This window comes from Cydia fagiglandana, chromosome 5 (assembly GCF_963556715.1).
Source record: "Cydia fagiglandana chromosome 5, ilCydFagi1.1, whole genome shotgun sequence".
Taxonomy (NCBI): Eukaryota; Metazoa; Arthropoda; class Insecta; order Lepidoptera; family Tortricidae; genus Cydia; species Cydia fagiglandana.
Genome location: NC_085936.1, coordinates 14,693,222 through 14,714,274, shown reverse-complemented (window position 1 = coordinate 14,714,274; position 21,053 = coordinate 14,693,222). Strand labels below are relative to the sequence as shown.

The following is a 21,053-nucleotide window of genomic DNA, read 5'->3' as shown; positions in this document are numbered from 1 at the left end:
ATTCACATGTATTAGGGAAATATCACAAATACTCCAAATTCCCTCTTAAATGTCCCATGACTGGTGCTGTTACTATATTGTATATTGGCTGTAACCATCCATCTGAATGGATTAGCTTCTACTTTTACAGAAACTCATTTCTTATTGATGATGATGATATTGTCATTTATTATGTTCAAGTTGGTGTTTATTTCTATTCGATTTTAATACATAGAAAAATATCCAGTCCAACGTTAAATATAACATAGGTAGACGCAGCATTAAGTTGACCAAAAGACTGATACGGCTTAACGGCTTTCCTCTTTTACTTAAGAGCGCTCTTACAAGAAAAGTCGAAATAATGCAAAATTGATGATACTAGTCGACGAAATTCAGGACTTTGTGCTCATTATTAGAAACAATGAGTACTTGTTCCAGTAAAAGCGTCTTCTTATCTTTTTAAATATCGTTGTAAATATTAAAAAAAGGACTTATTAAATTAGTAATGAATTTTTTTCTGATGGTCGTTTCCGAAAAACCGCGTGAAGCACTGAACGGCAAGCTCTTATTTGGAAATGTTGAGAAGTTTACTCTGCTAAACCTGGCTATTTTGTATTACTAATACCCTGTACTTTAGGCATATCAAACGATATTTTTCCTACATACCTTTGAGAAAGAGAAAATCAAAGTAAAACGAACTCAATTTTCTCTCCGAAACAAGTGTCAATTTCTACGAAAATCTACTTAATATCGAAGTCATTTTCATACTCAAGCAATCTGCAACGTTTGCTTATACTGTTGGTATACATTAGTGTTTATGAAATTCTACTATAATTTTTTGGCAATTTTTTGAAAACTACTCTATATTACCGATGACGCGCGCTCGCCAGCTCAGTGCCGCGGCAGAGCTTGTGCTTGTACAGGCAGGACGTGTGTCGGTCGGCTCCGCACATTTTCAACGGCGACGACGAGGTTTTTTATCATTGTGTGCGGCGGGCGCCTTGTAAAACGCTATACTGTGTGCGTGTAAACCGCAACGAGAGACTTTGATCCTAGCACTGTTTTTATAGTATTATAATTTATAATGGTACAGTTTAATAAACTACCGGACAGAATTAAAAATATTTGAAACGACCTGACATTCTATATAGGCCAAGAAATAAGAAGTTATAGAGGGAAATGCTAGGAACACAATTTTTGACTCCGTAACTTTGTTTGGACTAGTTAGGAGGTGAACATATCAAAAGTCCCCGGCCGTAGCCCCGGTGCTGGGGGGGGAGAGGGGGGAAAGAAGGTCTCATTTTTCGGTTTTTCACTAATATCTTGGAAACTTTGCGTCTTAGCGACATGACTACTGAGACAAACCAAAAGCTGATAAAATTTGTTACAAGTTTTATTCAGTCAAGTTTTTCGATATCTTGAATAGTTTTTGAGATATCCGCTCTTGAAAGTTTATTTAGGGCTTTCAATTTTATCTTGATATCTACATTAGTGAAGCTGCTAGGCCGTGTTTGGTATCATTTTCGTATAAATCGGGGGTGCTGAATTCATTTTTGGTATCACATTGACACCATTCCTTAGAAAAAACATATAAACTTTAAACAAATACCTTTTTTTTTAAATTCCTCTGCACGCTTAAACCGCTCAACCAATTTAATTGTAATTTGGTATACAGATATTTCGAGTCCCAAGACAGGACATAAGATACTTTTTATCTCAATAATCATCCTTTAAAGTTGTGAAATGGAGTATGGGGGGAATTCAACTTCGTCGACGAAACTGAATTCCTGAGGTAAATACTACTTAAGGTAAAGTTTGAAGTCATGTTAGGTATCATTTTCATCTAAATCACAGATGTATACCATCCTAAATTTCACCTAAACCGGTTCAGCGGTTATTGACTCCTCATACAAACTTCCACCCCACTTTTCACATCCTCAAAGGATGCTTTTGGTTATAAAAACCATCCTATGTCCTGTGTTGAGACTGAAACTATTTCTATACAAAATTTCAACGAAATTGGTTCAGCGGTTTAAGCGTGAAGAGGGATTTTTAAAAATATTTTTTTTTTAATTTTGGTTTTACTTCGGAATAGTGTCAATGTGATACCATAAATGAATTCAGCACCCCCGATTTATACGAAAATGATACCAAACATGGTCTAACAGCATCACTGATGTAGAATATCAAGATAAAATTAAAATCCCTAAATAAACTTTCAAGAGCGGGTTTCTCAAAAACTATTCAAGATATCGAAAAACTTGACTAGATAAAACTTGTAACTAATTTTATGAGCTTTCGGTTTGTCTTAGTAGTCATGTCGCTTAGATGCAAAGTTTCCAAGATATCAATGAAAAACCGAAAAATTCGACCTTCTTACCCCCCTCTACCCCGCAGCACCGGGGCTACAGCCGGGGACTTTTGATATGTTCACCTCCTAACTAGTCTAAACAAAGTTACGGAGTCAAAAATTGTGTTCCTAGCATTTCCCTCTACAACGTTTATTGAGCATTCATTTACTGACCTAATATGTATTTATTTGACTCAAGATAGTACTCAGGGTCTGATGATGGAGCCGGAAGGTGGTCACCGGTACCAATCAACCATGCAACTAAACCACTTTGTGTTTAGGCTCGTTTTATTCATCTCAACAAGATCTTTGACACAAGATAGTACTCAGGGTCTGATGATGGAGCCGGAATGTGGTCACCGGTACCAATCAACCATGCAACTAAACCACTTCGTGTTTAGGCTCGTTTTATTCGTCTCAACAAGATCTTTGACACAAGATAGTACTCAGGGTCTGATGATGGAGCCGGAATGTGGTCACCGGTACTAATCAACCATGCAACTAAACCATTTCGTGTTTGGGCTCGTTTGATTCGTCTCAACAAGATCTTTGACACAAGATAGTACTCAGGGTCTGATGATGGAGCCGGAAGGTGGTCACCGGTACCAATCAACCATGCAACTAAACCACTTCGTGTTTGGGCTCGTTTCATTCGTCTCAACAAGATCTTTGACACAAGATAGTACTCAGGGTCTGATGATGGAGCCGGAAGGTGGTCACCGGTACCAATCAACCATGCAACTAAACCACTTCGTGTTTAGGCTCGTTTTATTCTTCTCAACAAGATCTTTGACACAAGATAGTACTCAGGGTCTGATGATGGAGCCGGAATGTGGTCACCGGTACTAATCAACCATGCAACTAAACCATTTCGTGTTTGGGCTCGTTTGATTCGTTTCAACAAGATCTTTGACACAAGATAGTGCCCAAAGGTTTCGAAACATGTTTCTGACGGCAATACCGAAAAATGACCTTTTTTCAGCAGGGTGGCGTAATGCAGGTCGTAAAGTAAGTACGCGGCTAAAGTGTAGAATCTAAATATTGCCGTTGAAACCATATTTTGCACCTCAGATATCGATTTTGAATGCAATCAGTCACTTTCAAAGAATGTCACTAAGATGTCCCAAAACAGGACACCTTTCAATATTGCAGTTGAAAAAATGTTTAGGAACCTCTGTTTAGCTCAGATATCGATTTTAAACGCAATCGGATAATTTCTAGAAATGTCCCAATAAAGGACATATCTCAATATTTCCCTCGGAAACAAGTTTCGAAACCTTTGGGCACCTCGGATATCGATTTTGAACGCTACCGGTTAATTTCAAGGAAAGTCCCGAAAATGTTCCAAAACGATTAGTAATCGTCAATCTTCAATCAGTAGATTTAGAATTAGTTTCGTCACTCGTCAATTCGAATTGATCGGTCAATTCTCAATCGTCAATTCGAATTGATTTTTTGCCAACACTGCTATCATGTAACTGAACCACTTCATGTTTGGGCTCGTTTGATTTGTCTCAACAAGACCTTGGACACAAGTTAGTACTCAGGGTCTGATGATGGAGCTGGACTGTGGCCACGGGTACCAGTCTACCATGTAACTGAACCACTTCGTGTTTGGGCTCATTTGATTCGTCGCAACAAGATCTTCCCTTCCGGCTCCATCATCAGACTCTGAGTATCACCTAGTGTCAAAGATCTTGTTGAGACTAGTCAAACGAGCCTAAACATGAAGTGGTTTAGTTGCATGGTTGATTGGTACCGGTAACCAACTTCCAGCTCCATCATCAGACTCTGAGTATCACCTATATAGTGTCAAAGATCTTGTTGAGATGAATAAAACGAGCCTAAACACGATGTGGTTTAGTTGTATGGTTGATTGGTAATGGTGACCACCTTCCAGCTCCATCATCAGACCCTGTGTATCTTCAGTGTCAAAGATCTTGTTGAGACGAATCAAACGAGCCCAAACACGAAGTGGTTTAGTTACATGATAGACTGGTACCCGTGGCCACCTTCCAGCTCCATCATCAGACCCTGTGTATCTTCAGTTTCTTGTAACTTGTTTCTTGTAAATAAGCGAGTACCTATAATTTCTTTCGAGTAATATACGTTCATAAGTACGAGTATGGGGCTATTCATAAATTACGTCGTTTCAAATGGGAGGAGGGGGGGGGGGGGGGTCTGGACATCGGATGATGGTAGCATGACGTAGGAGGAAACAGAGTCATCCGAAGCATGATTTTTGGATGATTTGAGGGATGGGGGGGTCAAAAATAGATGACGTAATTTATGAACAGCCCCTATGTACATTTGCACTGCATTTAGTATTTTCGTACTTACCAAATAACAGTTTTAGGACTTTATAAGTTAAGTAAAGTTAGTGTTGTTATGGTTGATTTCAATATGCTTCGCGAAGGATCAAGAATGTTTAATCCATCATTGTAGTGCGAGTGTGGTAGAAGGGATCGGAATACTGAGCTCGCACGGCCTGCCGCAGCGCGTAAAATACCTAAACTCGCTCAACCCCGAAATGTAATAGCACTCTTAAACGAATGAGCATGCATTAGCTGACAAAATAGGCCGGATCCATCAATTCATTCCAAAACACGCCATAATCAATCAAAGAAACTCAGAAAGAGACGTGCCGGATAAATTACATCGCTATGATGTATTAGGTTACTAGAGTCATTTACTATAATACAGGGGCCAAATTCGACATGTACAACTGTCAAATTTCGCATCCACGTCAAATCAACAGTTGATTTTATTGCATACTGAGTGTTGATTCCATCAACGGTGGATAATATCATTTGGTACAACCAAAACCCCACTCTAAACTAAGGGCGGTTTGGTTTGGTTAGGTTGTCACCCTAACTGTGGATTGTTAATGTCAAATGTTGACATTGTACGTATTCGAGAACTTATGATTTTTCCCACATCAACGGGAGACCAACACGATACGTCAAACGTCGCTTGTCGAATAAGGGTCCAGGGTAATATCATATTGTGTTGCACGATTAGCTACTGTGAATGGATGTTATTTATGTTCCATAGAGTGCTTGCGACCAATTCAATTTATTTTCAGGAAAAAATTGCAATCGTTTTGTGACTTTTGGGAAATTAATGCCAACGAAATATTTTGCTATTCATAATTCCATTCACACAAAACATAGGGGACATAATTATTACAGGAGTCGCAGTAAAAGTAGGTGCTATCAAATTATAGAATTTAATTGTTTTGATAGAGGTCGTAGATTTTTCATGTTTTGCTAAATATTTCAATCTTTTTAAATCATGCCTTAGTCGAGTATGTATGTAGGTTTGAGTTTATTAAACACCTTTTTTCTATTTAATTTTCTTCTATTTTCGGAACAGATATGGTTAACATGGGTCCATATTGGCTCATATACAATTCATTATTCGAATATTTCTAATAATACCGCTTTGTAGTCATAATCATCGTTTCTCCGAAACTTGTTACTCATATATTTTTTTAATAGTTTTTTGTGCTATTGCCTACATTATTCATAACGATACATAATCCGTTTTTTTTACTCATAATATTGTCACTGAGAATGTATCTGTGCCCATAATGTTATTTGTAAGAATTTCTCGAAGACTAAGGCGAGCATTTGCTCTCGCTACGCTCGCTCACTGTGAGGGTCACAGGATTTCGGTTCTGTGAGGTTCTTACCTAACCTAACCCACCATTCTGACGGCATTTCGGTTCTGTGAGGGTCGCAGTTCTAACCTAACCTAACCCACCTTTCCGGCAGCATTTCGGTTCTGTGAGGGTCGCAGTTCTAACCTAACCTAACCCACCATTCTGGCAGCATTTCGGTTCTGTGAGGGTCGCAGTTCTAACCTAACCTAACCCACCTTTCTGGCAGCATTTCGGTTCTGTGGGGGTCGCAGTTCTAACCTAACCTAACCCACCATTCTGGCAGCATTTCGGTTCTGTGAGGGTCGCAGTTCTAACCTAACCCACCTGTCTGGCAGCATTTCGGTTCTGTGGGGGTCACAGTTCTAACCTAACCTAACCCACCTTTCTGGCAGCATTTCGGTTCTGTGAGGGTCGCAGTTCTAACCTAACCTAACCCACCTGTCTGGCAGCATTTCGGTTCTGTGAGGGTTACAGTTCTAACCTAACCTAACCCACCCTTCTGGCAGCATTTCGGTTCTGTGAGGGTCGCAGTTCTAACCTAAACTAACCCACCTTTCTGGCAGCATTTCGATTCTGTGAGGGTCGCAGTTCTAACCTAACCTAACCCACCTTTCTGGGAGCATTTCGGTTCTGTGAGGGTCGCAGTTCTAACCTAACCCACCTTTCTGGCAGGATTTTAACCTGACTTGACCTACAGATGCATTCTGTTATAAATAAAATCAAATATGTCAAAATCGACATGTCGAGTAATAATATATGCATAAATTTTAGTAATAGAGATATTTATGTAGAATGACATTATGAATATAATAAATTCGAAGTTCCAATGAGTATTGTTTAAAATGAAAATGTACAATGATCATTAGGATGTAAAATTATATGAGATACATTTTCGGAGTTTCAATAATCGAATTTGCAATTTTATATGAACTTTGGCGCACCCGGTTAACATTCATATTAACGCCACAAAATCTTCGCTATTTCACATGGAATGGTGTAACGGAAATGCTTTCTGATACTCCGGTGAATATTCACGTTATACCTACAGATTCAGTATAAATCCAATCCATACCTAAATTAGATCCAAAATAAAGGTGAGCGTCCACCGCTCCGCGTAACTACTGCCTACGTACCGACCGCATCAAACGGAGCCGTTTTGGGCATGACGTCTACGGTCTACTGCATTCGCGGAAATCGAATTGCCGATGCGTCTGTATTTCCTCATTCATCGGCGTCAGTTTTCATAGCAGATCCAAGGATGCAACTTGTGTGAGTTTTTATGTCCGTTGATTGAAAAAATATCAATAATAATAATAAATATAGACTGACGATGAGTTACCTACTTCTCTGTTCTCAATAGAAAATGAAAGGAGAAGAAAAAGATAGCCTTTCTGCCTTACTGCACATAACATTCGTGACGGCCATTTAAAACATAATTTTGCTGTTTACCACATTCTTGGGCAACGAATTCGGAATTTGAAAGTTTCTAATGCTTGTTACTGTTATGTGTAGCATTGCAATCTTAGAGAACAACACAGAGTATCGCTCTTGCGCAATTCGATTATAATATTTCTCTCGAGCAAGAGTATGGTGACCTTTCCAATATGTTTTGTCAACTTCAATTTTTAGGGCATGCAAGAGCAGAAAACTAAACAATAGCAATTTAAGTCAAAGACAGCAGATTTCTATCACAGCCAATGAATCCAGTTCATAGTTTTCCTCGATTTGGCTTGGACGCTTGCCAGTAGTGATTGCATGTATTGACTCTAATATTGTCTGTATTTCTTCTTATATTACACTGGTATAGATTCTGCTATCTGCTCTAAATTAGTAATTCGTGATTGGCTTGAAATTTGTTAGTTATATTGGTACCTACATAACGCTGTGGCACTACCGACTATTTCTCTATTGTTTGTTACGATGCGAAATATTTGTGTGTGAAAGTTGTAAAGTTTCTGTTACATTGAGATACCGAGGGAAATGGATTATTCATGAACGCAGACATAACATTCACTGTGACAGGTATAAAACACGCTTCGAAACTGCGAAACATATTTCACCGAATTGTTCCAGCAGTTAACTTCAAATCTATGTCGAGTGAGGACATACAAATAAACAAATCGCATAAAACGACGTGAATGTCCAATAAAGGCAGCCATAAACGGCCGCGAATTGCCCGTGACGCGAAAAAGGATAGTTGCATACCTATTCGTTACTAGCGAACAACTATAGACCGAGCAACGTTAGGACATTTACACAAAAAGAGGACATTGTAACTCGTAAAATCTAATAAACCAATACGTTAATTATGAAGTTATTATAAGATATACCTAGATCGAATTTGCATTTACTTAAGCATACACTTGTCTGAACATAGCCGGAACGTTTTAGCATAGTTATTCTGTGGTTTTAGGAAAAATAAAACAATTAAGATCAATGTACTTACTTACGTCAAAAGTGGACGGAAAGCTTCCATCGTAAGTAGGTGTTGCTTTAAATACGAAACATTCATAGCTAAAAACGTCTTTTGATAATTCGTTCAGGTTTAATTCAAGTCTGAACGTGTGGTAATAATGTGAGGATTACCTCTATCAGTGGAATTGTCCAAATAATACCGTCAGTTTACTTTCTGTCCTAAATCTATGCCATGCCTAACAGTTACCTAAAACATTATCACTGCTACTTTTTTCGAATAGAAATGTACCCATTTACAATGCATAAAATGGACTCTTTAATTATAAACCGACAAAAAGTACGATGCTATGCATTTGACAATGTGTCCATTTGCGGTTGCGCTATTTGGGGAAATAAAGGTTATGGCCCAATCTGCGACATGGACGTGTTCATCAGACTTTTATTGTTTTGTATTAAATCGTAAGCATTTTGGATATTGTCATTTTAAACGCTACTTTTCAACCATGATGGTTCTATAATAGAAAATATCTAACTCTATTTGGGACTAAGTCTAAATAGTTCAAATACCTATCTGAGCATAATACAAAAGAGTCACACACATGGCTGTGTGTGTCTCTTTTAGCGAAACTGCAGGTTTTCATGAGCCCGATAGAAAATGTCGGTTAAAAAATTACTTAAGGCCCTCGCTTCGCTCGGAATTTTATATCGCACTCGCCCGGCAATCCCCAGTTTCCGGCCTTTGTAATAATGTATCATCATCACGCTCCGCGATTGTTGCACCATTTAGGGTACTAGCTAAATTGGTTGTTCATACTTACGCTATAGAATTTCCAATTTAGCAAGAACTATAACTTGCATAACAAATACATATAACAATCCCGTGCGGTGACTGTACCTACTATTGTAACGAACCAAAGCTACCAGGGTTTTTGGAATCCATACGTGAAAAAATGTCAACTATGCGAAAAACATTTCGTGTTTCATGTAGCCTGTGCGCAGCAAGTGTTGTTAGTGTGAACAAATGGTGAACAATGTCATTGTGTTGTGAGCGCCACAATGCCTGGCGAAACAAACGAGTGCCACCACTTGCCTGCGAATCGCCGTAGCTGCTTTCACACCACGTGCCCAGATTACGTAATACACTACTCGACACATACTGCATGGGCACGCGAATTATTATTATCGCGTCTTCTTCGGCACCTTAAGTGGTTGGTTATACCTACCGATTACTAAATTTACATATTACTTATTAAGGATGACTCACGTTAGACCGGGCCGTATCCGGGCCGGAGCTTCCGGCGCATCGGTTTCTAGTGAAATAATCACGTGATCGCCTGTCATGTCATTGAAAAGTAAGCTCCGGATGCTCCGGCCCGGACATGGCACGGTCTAACGTGACTTCATGCCTTAGTTGAAGAACGTTATGTATAACTATAGTACTTGCCTACGACCTACTGTTGATTCTGCAAATAAATCATACATAAATAAATAAATAAACATAAGTAGGGTTACATTAATCAAGGAAGGTAAAGAAAATATTCGTGTCTGTTTAAATGTGGCATATCTGCTGCACCTTGCTATCGTGCTATCGGTGCAACCTATCAATCCATGTGCCTAAAACATTTTCAGCTCAAATCCGAACTGGTTTCTAATATTCCTAGTTTCTTCTGACTATGCCGTGTGACGTTTCTATGATGGAAGAATAGCGTGCGACACTATCACAGACTATCACTGCACTTTACTTATATACATAGGTATGTATGCATTTTATGGATTGTCTTTTAGGAATCTAAGATTACGTCGCCACGGCATTATTTATCAATAGCCCATGAAGACAGGGGCCAAATTCGACACGTACAACTGTCAGATTTCGCATCCACGTCAAATCAACAGTTGATTTTATTGCATACTGAGTGATGATTCCATCAACAGTGGTACAACCAAAACTCAACTCTAAACTAAGGGTGGTTCGGTTTGGTTTGCTTGTCACCCTAACTGTGGATTGTTAATGTCAAATTTTGACATTGTACGTATTCGAGAACTTATGATTTTTTCCACATCAACGGGAGATCAACACGATACGCCAAACGTCGCTTGTCGAATAGGGGTCCAGAGTTTCTATATAAGAGGATGTTAAATAATGTTTTGTAGATACACACAACTAATATTGGTCGCTTTCTGATTCACACAAGTTAGCCATCAGCATAGGTACTTTATTGTGTCCTGCAGTGCTACTTTTCAGTAAGCCGTGTCGATAAAAAGGCTCAATAATCATTGAAGAGCTGGATTCGTAAACATTTATTATAAATGTATACAATAACAGTCATTACGAGTAAGGGGAATTTAGTCAAGTGACATAAATAACACCCAAATACAAGCTTGGCTGCAAGGCGGAATGTATTTATTGCCTATCTAAGACGCGAGTTTAAAACATCAATATATTGGCTCCCGAGGCAGCGGAGCGTGAGTGTCCCGATAATTCCGCGCGAGGCTCTTGACACAATAGTTGCTCTCTCCGAACGCGCATTTTACATTGTACCTATTACACAAGTCACAACTAAATTGGTTTATTTTCTGCGAAAATTGCATTGCATTCTTTATGCTAGCCCGCAGTGACACTGACGACTTTTTGCAAATTTAATATAAAAGGGTACTGCGACAGATAGAGTAAAAATACCTATTGGCTTGTTTATAAACTTCCAGACTTTTAGGTACAAAGAGCATCTAAGTTAAGCAGCTGACGACGCTGCTGCTTTGACAAAGTTGGAGACATCACTTCGCTCCTAATATTTCAGAAGTTTGCGAAGTCGACAATAGTTTAAAAGTTAAAATCTCGATATCTCGCTTCGTCCTCAAATCAAGACCGACACCAAATAACTAAGCCATTGTCCGAGTTGGGCCGCCATAAATCTTGTCCCGATAGTTTGGAACTTCTAACTATGGATTTTCTAAAGGCAGATGTTGATTTGCGCAATCTATTCTGATAGAATTTTTATTGATATATAACATATAACTAAACCTAATCACGTCGGTAATTTTTAATCAATAAGCTATTGTAGTATTAACATTTTTTTTTATATTTAAAGAACTTAAGAAAGAGTTGTATGTATTCTCTCAGTTCGCAACCCTAAAGTTTTAAAATAGCTTTCTCATTTTCATTTCATTCCTTATTTTAAGCGGGTTCTGCTGTAGTGGACGGACTCTATTTCTAATTTATCAAAGGTTCGACACGGTTGACCCCTTATTCACAGTTGCAAACTTGTACAGTGAACCATCGCCTTTACTAGTCTCGGCCACAAATTGTGAAACTTGCTTCCCCTATTGTTGTTGGGGGTGCAATATGAACACCCGCCGGCGGCTTGCAGATTGCAATGACTTTTGCAACCTTTGTTTTGTTCTGTGCTCCTTGTCACAGGGCGTAATGGACTTCGAGAGCTGTTGGATGAAGTTGCCAACTTATATTATTGCTTCGTGTTAGAATGTGCGCTGCCAGTACAACCGTACTTGCTATCGGTCTTTGCTACCATGGCGGATTCGATTCGAACTCCTTGTGCGGTCTGTTTGTCTAACATTTATAGTTCTGTTGTTGTCTACAATAATATAGTTGTTTGTAAGCTATATCTGATCGAATTAAAACATTCGAATTGGTTTAGCTGTATTGCTGGGGGAATACCTTACCTTCTACGTTTTTCTTATAATTATGTAAATTGTCTCGGTGCACGGTGGCGTTTACGAGTAAAAATATTTCTTTCTATTTTATTTCCATTTCAACCACCCGATACAGAAGAGATAAGGAAAGTTATGATTTTAGTAATCAATGTTCTTTCTATTTATATATTTGTATCATCCGTTCAGCTTTAGCATCAGGGGTCCCTATTGCGATTCTGTTTAGGACCTAAACTGAATCGATAAAAGACGGACCTATATAACTTATATAGCTCCGTCCTACCAAATCGCACACTGAGAGAAAAATCATCACCAGGAATTAAAAAACAGTTCTGTACTGGGGGAAAAAATGAAGTTTTAGTAATAATTATGGACGTTTCACTATTTCTGTAAAGTTTATTTATTTCTACAAACAGCTCAGTAATCCCAAATATAATTTCAACAAACAGATAATAGAAATTGCAAGAACTAATAGAAATTGCAAAAGTCAATTTGTTCCTATTAGTAAACTCTCCTTGTCCCCGGATTAAGTTTATTTTTGTAATTCTAAGTGTATTTTTGTTGTACTTTTCTCTCAGTGCAATAAGAACATCACGGTAAGGCCCTAGTACTTACTACTGTTAACGCTATTGTTGTGTTGGTTCATATGTTTCCCATGAGAGACATGCTGGCGACATACAAACTAGTATTGCACTCAAGCAGGCTCGTATTTAGAGACCTAGGTCCCTAGGCACTTGGTATGGCACTTAGGAGCCCCTTTCTCCGTCTCAAATTCATTGCTAAGTTGCCTGGGCGCCTAGGCCCGGGCCTTGTGAGTCTAGGCGGAAATCCGGCCCTAATTATACTAATAATAATATATTATTAGTGTAATATATAATTATTACTGTAATTAGGGCCGGATGTTGTTTAATTTCTCAGTATATGTATAAGTTTGTTATCAATGGCTAATATAACACCGGAACCGACATTGATTAACCTACACAGGTTTTTTGTTGAAACATATTGGATATTAAATAATATTATCATGATCCTACTCCTAATCATCATTACCTACTCATAAAAATGACATGTAGGTACGTAATTTTGCGTTACATGAATATTTAAGTTTGGATGTGACCATAATAATTAAAACCGGGCAAGTGCGAGTCGGACTCGCGCACGAAGGGTTCCGTACCATAATGCAAAAAAGGCAAAAAGAAAAAAACGGTCACCCATCCAAGTACTGACCCCGCCCGACGTTGCTTAACTTCGGTCAAAAATCACGTTTGTTGTATGGGAGCCCCACTTAAATCTTTATTTTATTCTGTTTTTAGTATTTGTTGTTATAGCGGCAACAGAAATACATCATCTGTGAAAATTTCAACTGTCTAGCTACCACGGTTCGTGAGATACAGCCTGGTGACAGACGGACGGACGGACGGACAGGCGGACGGACGGACAGCAGAGTCTTAGTAATAGGGTCCCGTTTAACCCTTTGGGTACGGAACCCTAAAAATGATTCTATTTTTAAATAAAGTAAGACGAACAGACGGACGGATATACAATTCTAACAACTGAAAACACAGTTTGCGTTGTCTTATCACACATTTCCCATGGTTACCTCCTGTCTCCATCATCAGATCAGTTCCATGTATTCATAATATCGCTGGCCCGATATTACAGGGTTCTATGTTACATTTTCAAGATAGCTGAAATTCGACTTAATGTCACTATGACAATGTTCAAATTTCAGTTCGAAAGTGAAACATAGAACTCTGTAATATTGGGCCAGCGATATTGCATTGTTATCCGATTTATATGAAATAATTATGTACCTATGCAAAATTACAGCTCATTCAGAAATCGGGAAGAGGGTCAAATTTAGCTTCCAAGATCTGACCCACACTAACAAACACATGCATCCTTACAGGGCAAGTTAAATAAAAGCTTACAAAATGTATGCAAGTATACCTAAATTAGTCTTGAAACCCAGTTTAAACAGCCCATAGTTATTTTTATTGCTTCTAATTTAGATAGTTCACAGTTGATAATCGGATCGGATCACGAGCGAATACAAGCATTCTAATTCACATACATATGTACACTGATTACCGCCACACTTCGCCATGTTTAGCAGAGTTTCAGTTTTAATGGCATTATACATAGTCACATTTTATTACCTTTTTGATAAGGTGTTTACTATTCAACTAGTAAGTATAAGTTTTCTACTAAAAAGCTTTCTATTTAACATATCCGCACTTGTAGCACATAACATCATGTATGATCAGTAGGTATGATATATGATATATTACGCTAACCCCGTTATCAATGTGTAAATGATATGTACATAACATAACATATAGGTATCCACTTTTCTATACAATTATTTATTTATTAAAGCTTTATTGCACAAGGAAAATAGGTACAAACGTACAAAAGGCGGACTTAATGCTACAAGGCATTATGTACCTAGTACTAGTCAACCTTCGGGCGAAGCAGATAACTTGTAATAGGCGGTGCAACATGTTGTAATTACAAAGTAGATACTTTTACACAACTCATACAACTACTTTTTCGCACTTGTATCGTAAATAACTATTTTATTATCCTACGTGTATGTCTCCCTTTCCAATCCTCCTGTACTGAGCAACATCCCGCCAATCCCGCTGGAATGCATCCAAGTCGTCCCGCCATCTCTTTCTCGGTCTGCCTCTGCCTCGACTACCCTGGGGATGCCAGCTAGTGGCAATTTTGGCCCAGTTGTCATCATCATACATCGGGGTTTTTGGTGCGGGAATGTTTTACACTAGCCAAGTAACAGGTAAAACCGGGCTAGTGCGAGTCGGACTCGGGCACGAAGGGTTCCGTACCATAATGCAAAAAAAAAACAAAATAAAAAGCAAAAAGAAAACGGTCACCCATCCAAGTACTGACCCCTCCCGACGTTGCTTAACTTTGGTCAAAAATCACGTTTGTTGTATGGGAGTCCCATTTAAATCTTTATTTTATTCTGTTTTCAGTATTTGTTGTTATAGCGGCAACAGAAATACATCATCTGTGAAAATTTCAACTGTCTAGCTATCACGGTTCGTGAGATACAGCCTGGTGACAGACAGACGGACAGATGGACGGATGGACAGCGAAGTCTTAGTAATAGGGTCCCGTTTTACCCTTTGGGTACGGAACCCTAAAAACGATACTAATTTAACATTTCTAAGCACATTTGGACCTTACTACCTACGTTTAATTCATAGTTTGGTAATTATTTTACAATAAACAAAGTTATAAATACACGAAATCCGGCAGCCACGTCCAGTCCAGTACCAGCCTTCAGCCTTTTTAGTACATAGGTATTTTTGCTGCAATTTATAATTTAACCATAAGTAATTCCAATACTATTAACTGTAGCGTTGGATTCATAGATGTGTTCAATATTTAAGATTTCGTATGTTTAAGAAGGTAATAGGTATAAATTTCATAATAATATAAATGTTCCGTGAACAAAGTTTTGTTTGGAACACAAAAAAATTATGCATAACATTTTTTAGTTAATTTAGTTTGTACAATATTTCAAAATGGCGTTGTTGTATTGTTACAGGACTATAATTTCATAACAGAACGCCCCGTTATAACATATTGGAATAGAACTCTTATAAAGTATGCTAACTTTACTTCGACCAGACACAGCAGAATGGACCCAATGTACTACGTGAACATAAATATCGAAACTAAAGTGACGATGGACAATAATGCATCGGTAAGGTGTTCAAACTCAACATAATAATGGGGTTGGCAATTCTGTCAAATATTTGCATAGATGGCGCCATCCTAGCTTGCCCATTTTCTATGAGATTTGGCTTAAATGATGGCTGGCATCCAGGGCATACAATTCCATTAAAAAAAAAAACAACTCTAGGGATTGACAGGGCAAGCTATGCTGGCGCCATGTGCTAAATACTTTGACCGGCCAACCCCATTACCTGCAAGTCCAAAGCCCGCTCCACACTCGTCGGATTTGTCCGGACATGTCCGGATTTTCGACCCTTTGTCCGGATTGCGGCAGGACTTGGCATGTGTCCGGATTTTTTCCTAAAAATAACCTCATAAAAATAAAATGCGCGCCCGGGGAAGGGGCTACGGGATCGGGCGAAGGGAAAGGGAAAAGTAGATCCACGATACAGTACACCACAGAGAGCAGCGCGCCGCCGGGGCGTCTGGAGTGGGCTCAACAAGAAAATGTAGTATTGATGGCGCCACTGAGCTTCAACAGGCAACACAAGATGCAAACATCCATCTTCTTCTTCCGCATAAGTGCGTCCTTTACCTACGTTTATTTTATTACCGTACCTACTTGTACCCAAGACTAAAGAAATGACTTCACTGGCCCGCACACAGTCGCGTAAGGCGCGCCCGCCGCCAGCTGCACTGCAGCAGTGGTAGCTTGTATGGCAAGTTTTGGACATTAATTAGGGTCCTAATAGATGATTTTACTTTATAGAGCAATAAAAAGCAGCTTTACGAGTATGCCGCTTACACATGACAAGTGAAATAGATATAACTACATTCTGAAAGCTGAAGACTTTTCATATTTTTTTAGGTTCACTTTTCTATCTACGAGTTCCTGAGCAATGAATACCGTCCAAGTTTTGTCGAGCTACAATACAAGTGGTGCAATTTTATATATCGCGACCCTTTGTTCGGAGTACAACTCAAACGCAGTCTGCCGCCCTCGTGTCCACATCCACCGGTAGCACCACTTGCCACCATTCCACTAACCCGGGGTTAACCGGTTAAAGATGTAGTTACCATGGTTAACAGTACTAAGTATTTGACACTGGGTTGACGGTTAAACCGCTTAACCCCGGGTTAGTGGGATGGTGCAAATAATTTGTAATAAGAGTAAACTAAACTGTAGGTATAACTCAACAAAATAACATACAGGGTAATTTTTGGACCGTTAGCCATATAGTACGAGGTCATTAGATAGGCCATACTGAACAACTTTTTCTATGGGACCAACTCCAAAATCACAATAAAAATTTTCCTCGTTTTATCCATTTTGGTCGTTTTCTAATACATTTTTTATGGGAAGACCAAATTTTTTTTGGGATTTCGGGGTTGGTCGCATGGAAAAAGTTGTTCAGTACGACCTGCCTAATCACCTCGCACAATATGGCTAACGGTAAGTATAAATAGGTACCAAAAAAAATGAAAATTTTGGTTAACATGGTTTTCATTTATTTTCCAGGGTCAGTATCATTTGGTGAATATGAGTGTTCCAAGCCACGCCATTCCCAAAGGATTCCCATTCAATAAAGGTCGTATCTTTTGCAATATTACTTTTCGAGACGCACTTTTTGTTACTGGTTACATAGATTTGGAGCTGAAATATAAAAGAAGGTCTAAAAAACAATAAAGAGAAAGGAAAGGTATTATTGTGGTTCATATTAGTTTTTTCACAATGGGCTCATGGTTCGCACATATTTAACAGTTTTGTATAAATAAAAAAAAAACATAAACATTTATTAAAAAAAAACATTTATTCAGATGATATAACCTATTTTATTTACAAATGTTTTTCTTCTGCCAAATTGCAGGGCACTTTATATAGGGTTAGATGTATTATGTATTGTAGATACGTAAGTTTGGATGTTGGCTTACAAGGAAGGGTACCCAACTGTCCGACTCCGATTTGATTTATTTTGATATATGTTATAGAGTAGTCTAAAATAACGGACACGTATTTTTTATATTTATTTATTATATATATATATATATATATATATATATATATATATTTATTATATATATTTATTTATTATATTTTTTTTTTGTATATAAAAAATGAGTTTGTGGTGAAATGACAAAACACGTCCCCATTCTTTATTCATGTTCTCCAATAAATAACGAAACCAGTAATTAATTATCAATTTTTTTGAAACAAGTTTTTCAATTTTCAGTACTTTGAAGGCCATTTTCTCCTAACAGGTTGAGTTTGGGCAGCTAAAAAAAATACGTGTCCGTTATTTTAGACTACTCTATAACATATATCAAAATAAATCAAATTGGAGTCGGAGAGTTGGGTATTATTAACATAATTTAACTAAATCAGGCCCGTAAAGCTTTATTAATAAGGGGGTAAACCTTTCATTTGTACCTAAAAGAAAGGGGATACAGTCAGGATGCGTAGTCTCGATCGCTGTAACTCACGCGTAACATTTGAGCATGTACCTACAAGAAAGTCCATTACCGAAAATCCTGTGACATTAAACATACATCACAGAACAAGGAGCATAAGCTGGTCTTAATTACTTAGCAAACACAGTAAGCCAACTGCGCTCGCTGCAGATACTTCCAGCCACATTAGTTCTAACTATCGGCTACGGGTAAATTTATGCCCACTCCACAACTTGCTAAACAGTTTGTGCAGAGATTACAGGTCTTGTCTTTAGTGGGAATTGGCAGCATTGTTCGCTGGAATATTATGTAATGATCACAGTTTATAACTTCGAGATATACACGGTGGCCAATGTCTCTAGGGAGGTTTTGGGATTATACTGAGCAACTTTTACTATGGGACCAACCCCGGAATCGCGAAAAAATATGTAGGTAGAAAATGGACCAGCCAAATTATTTTCGCGATTTCGGTGTTGCTCCCATACTAAAAGTTGCTCAGTATAATCCCAAAACCTCCCTGGCAACGAGAATGCACTTATTTTTTGGCCAACCTGTACAATGAGACAAATGCGTGCTTCATTCTCCTCAGTGCTGAGGGTCGTGACCTCCTATTGGAGCACATGATTCCGGATTGCAGATTTCCAGTCTATCCGATCCCTTGTGACTTCTACGTATCTATGCTTTCCATGTGGAGGTTTTCTTAGGAAAATAGATGCAGTGAGCTCCCAGATCCTTTTGCGCCAGTCTTTTAGAGGGGATTTTGCAACTCACGGCACAGATTATATAATTATATATAACTTAGATTATATTAATTAGATTATATAACTATTAATAGTTCTTACTCACGGTCACTGGTGGCCGCTCGCTAACGTTGGTTGTTATGAGACAAATAATGTAAACAAAATAGAGGTATAGGAAGTAAACATTTCAGCCCACACCCGCATGTAATCTTGCAGTGTCATGCACGTAGTTTATTGTCGACTTTTTTATATACTTAGGTATCACCACAGAACCACACGGGTCTAGGATACGGAATAGGTAACTGCGCCTATCCTAGACTGATATTACCGTAAACAGTTAGAGGCCAACCGTGACCAACTATTCCCCTTTTTTACTGGGTATAGTGAGGTCGGCGCTGTCGCTCCAACTGTGACTATATTTATACTCGTGTGTACAAAATAATGTTTAAATGCGATATAAGTAAAGAATTTTTAAATAGGTTCGAAATTTAATAGATAGGTAACTACCTATTTTGCGGTAATAAAAGTACGCCTGAAAATAAGTTGTATAAAGACAACCTATAAACATTTGAAAGTTGTGGATACCTACAAAATCAAAAGCCCGAAACTAGCCAAACACGAAATCAAGTGATAAATCAAAATTTGATTTGATGCGTCCCAGGGCCGGTAACAATCGCATCACGTCCGGCCGCGGCGTGAATACTTAATCCGGGCTTCGATACCCGGGGCTACCGCTTAAACTCACCCAAAACTTATCTAAACGTAAACAGTAGTTTTCCATTTGTTAAACTCGGCCCAAAGATCCTGTAATTCCTTGGATGCAATGTGGTGTGACTAATAGCACCTCGAAAAAAGCATACCTAATACTTATTGTAAACTAGGTGTATGTGAGGTGTGCAATAAAGAGTATTGTATTGTATTGTAATATTTTAACAAAGCGAATCTATCCTACTGGGGTCAATAAGATAGTTAGGTATAACTTTATTGATGAGACACCTCAGCAAAAAGATACAGCTTAAAGAAAAATATGTTTAATCGTTTTTTTTCTTTAAGCTGTATCTTTTTGCTGCCTGTATAGGCAGACAACAGGCGTAGGCGATCTTATCGCTAAAGAGTGATCTCATCAAGGCAACCCTTGGGTAGCTAACTATGGCGACTATTGTCAATGACAACCCTCGTCAAGTCGCAATAGTTTCCATGGCAGTAATCGTTCTCGTAGAAAAACGAGTACCTGCGCTAGTTCTTGAGATTATGTAGCCGAGCGGTCCCCAGGTTTCTACAAGATACAACCGGAAAGTGTCAAAAATAAACCAAGGAAGTAGTTATAAATAAATATCCCGTAGCTATAAAGTCAACGACTCTTCAAACTTCTAAACGCAAACTTAGAAAACTCGGGTAAAGTTAACTAGTATTTATAACATCATCAACTTTCAGACGGAACAATCCAGCTATTACAAGAAAACCGGAGAGTTTAACTCCAGTAATGTGACTGTCGAAGTTCGCAAATTCCGTTACATAACTTGACACCAGCTTATGGTGGCCACCGGAAAGAGTTTTTGTAGGATTTTCCTGTCGCGTCCTTTCCTGTCCTTACACGGTCGTCAGAGACGCGTTGGACAGAAACCGGTGGAGACAGATCATCCGCTCCAGATGTAACCCTGATACTGACCACGATCCTCAGACATGACATGAGGGACCGACCAAAGAGAGAGGATTTTCCTGAATAAGTTTGAGCAACTTCTAGTTACTCGTAATTGACTGTTATCTATTTAAAAAGTTACAACTTTTATATTGAATTATCGATATCTATTTTAATAACGGACTGGGAGACAAAACTGGCACTTCAACAAACAGGCTATAAATTTCGGTTTGAATGCAAAATTAAATAGGTGTTGAGCGAAATATAGATGGTCAAGCAAATCTTGTCAGTACAAAAAGGCGCAAATTTCAAATTTTCTATGGGATATCCTTTCGCGCCTACATTTTTTTTAATTTGCCGCCTTTTTCTACTGACAAGATCTGCTTGACCCAGTATATTAAGTAACGAGTTTCTTTTCTTTCAGATGCTTTAGAGTAATTTATA

The 21,053-nt window shown here is 38.5% G+C and overlaps 1 protein-coding gene across 1 annotated transcript in view; it reads right to left on the bottom strand.

The window, feature by feature from the left end:
• The window catches only part of LOC134664562 (frataxin homolog, mitochondrial), a 180,504-nt gene that overhangs the window by 137,857 nt on the left and 21,594 nt on the right, over positions 1-21,053 (bottom strand). The gene's annotated exons all lie outside the window — the stretch shown is intronic.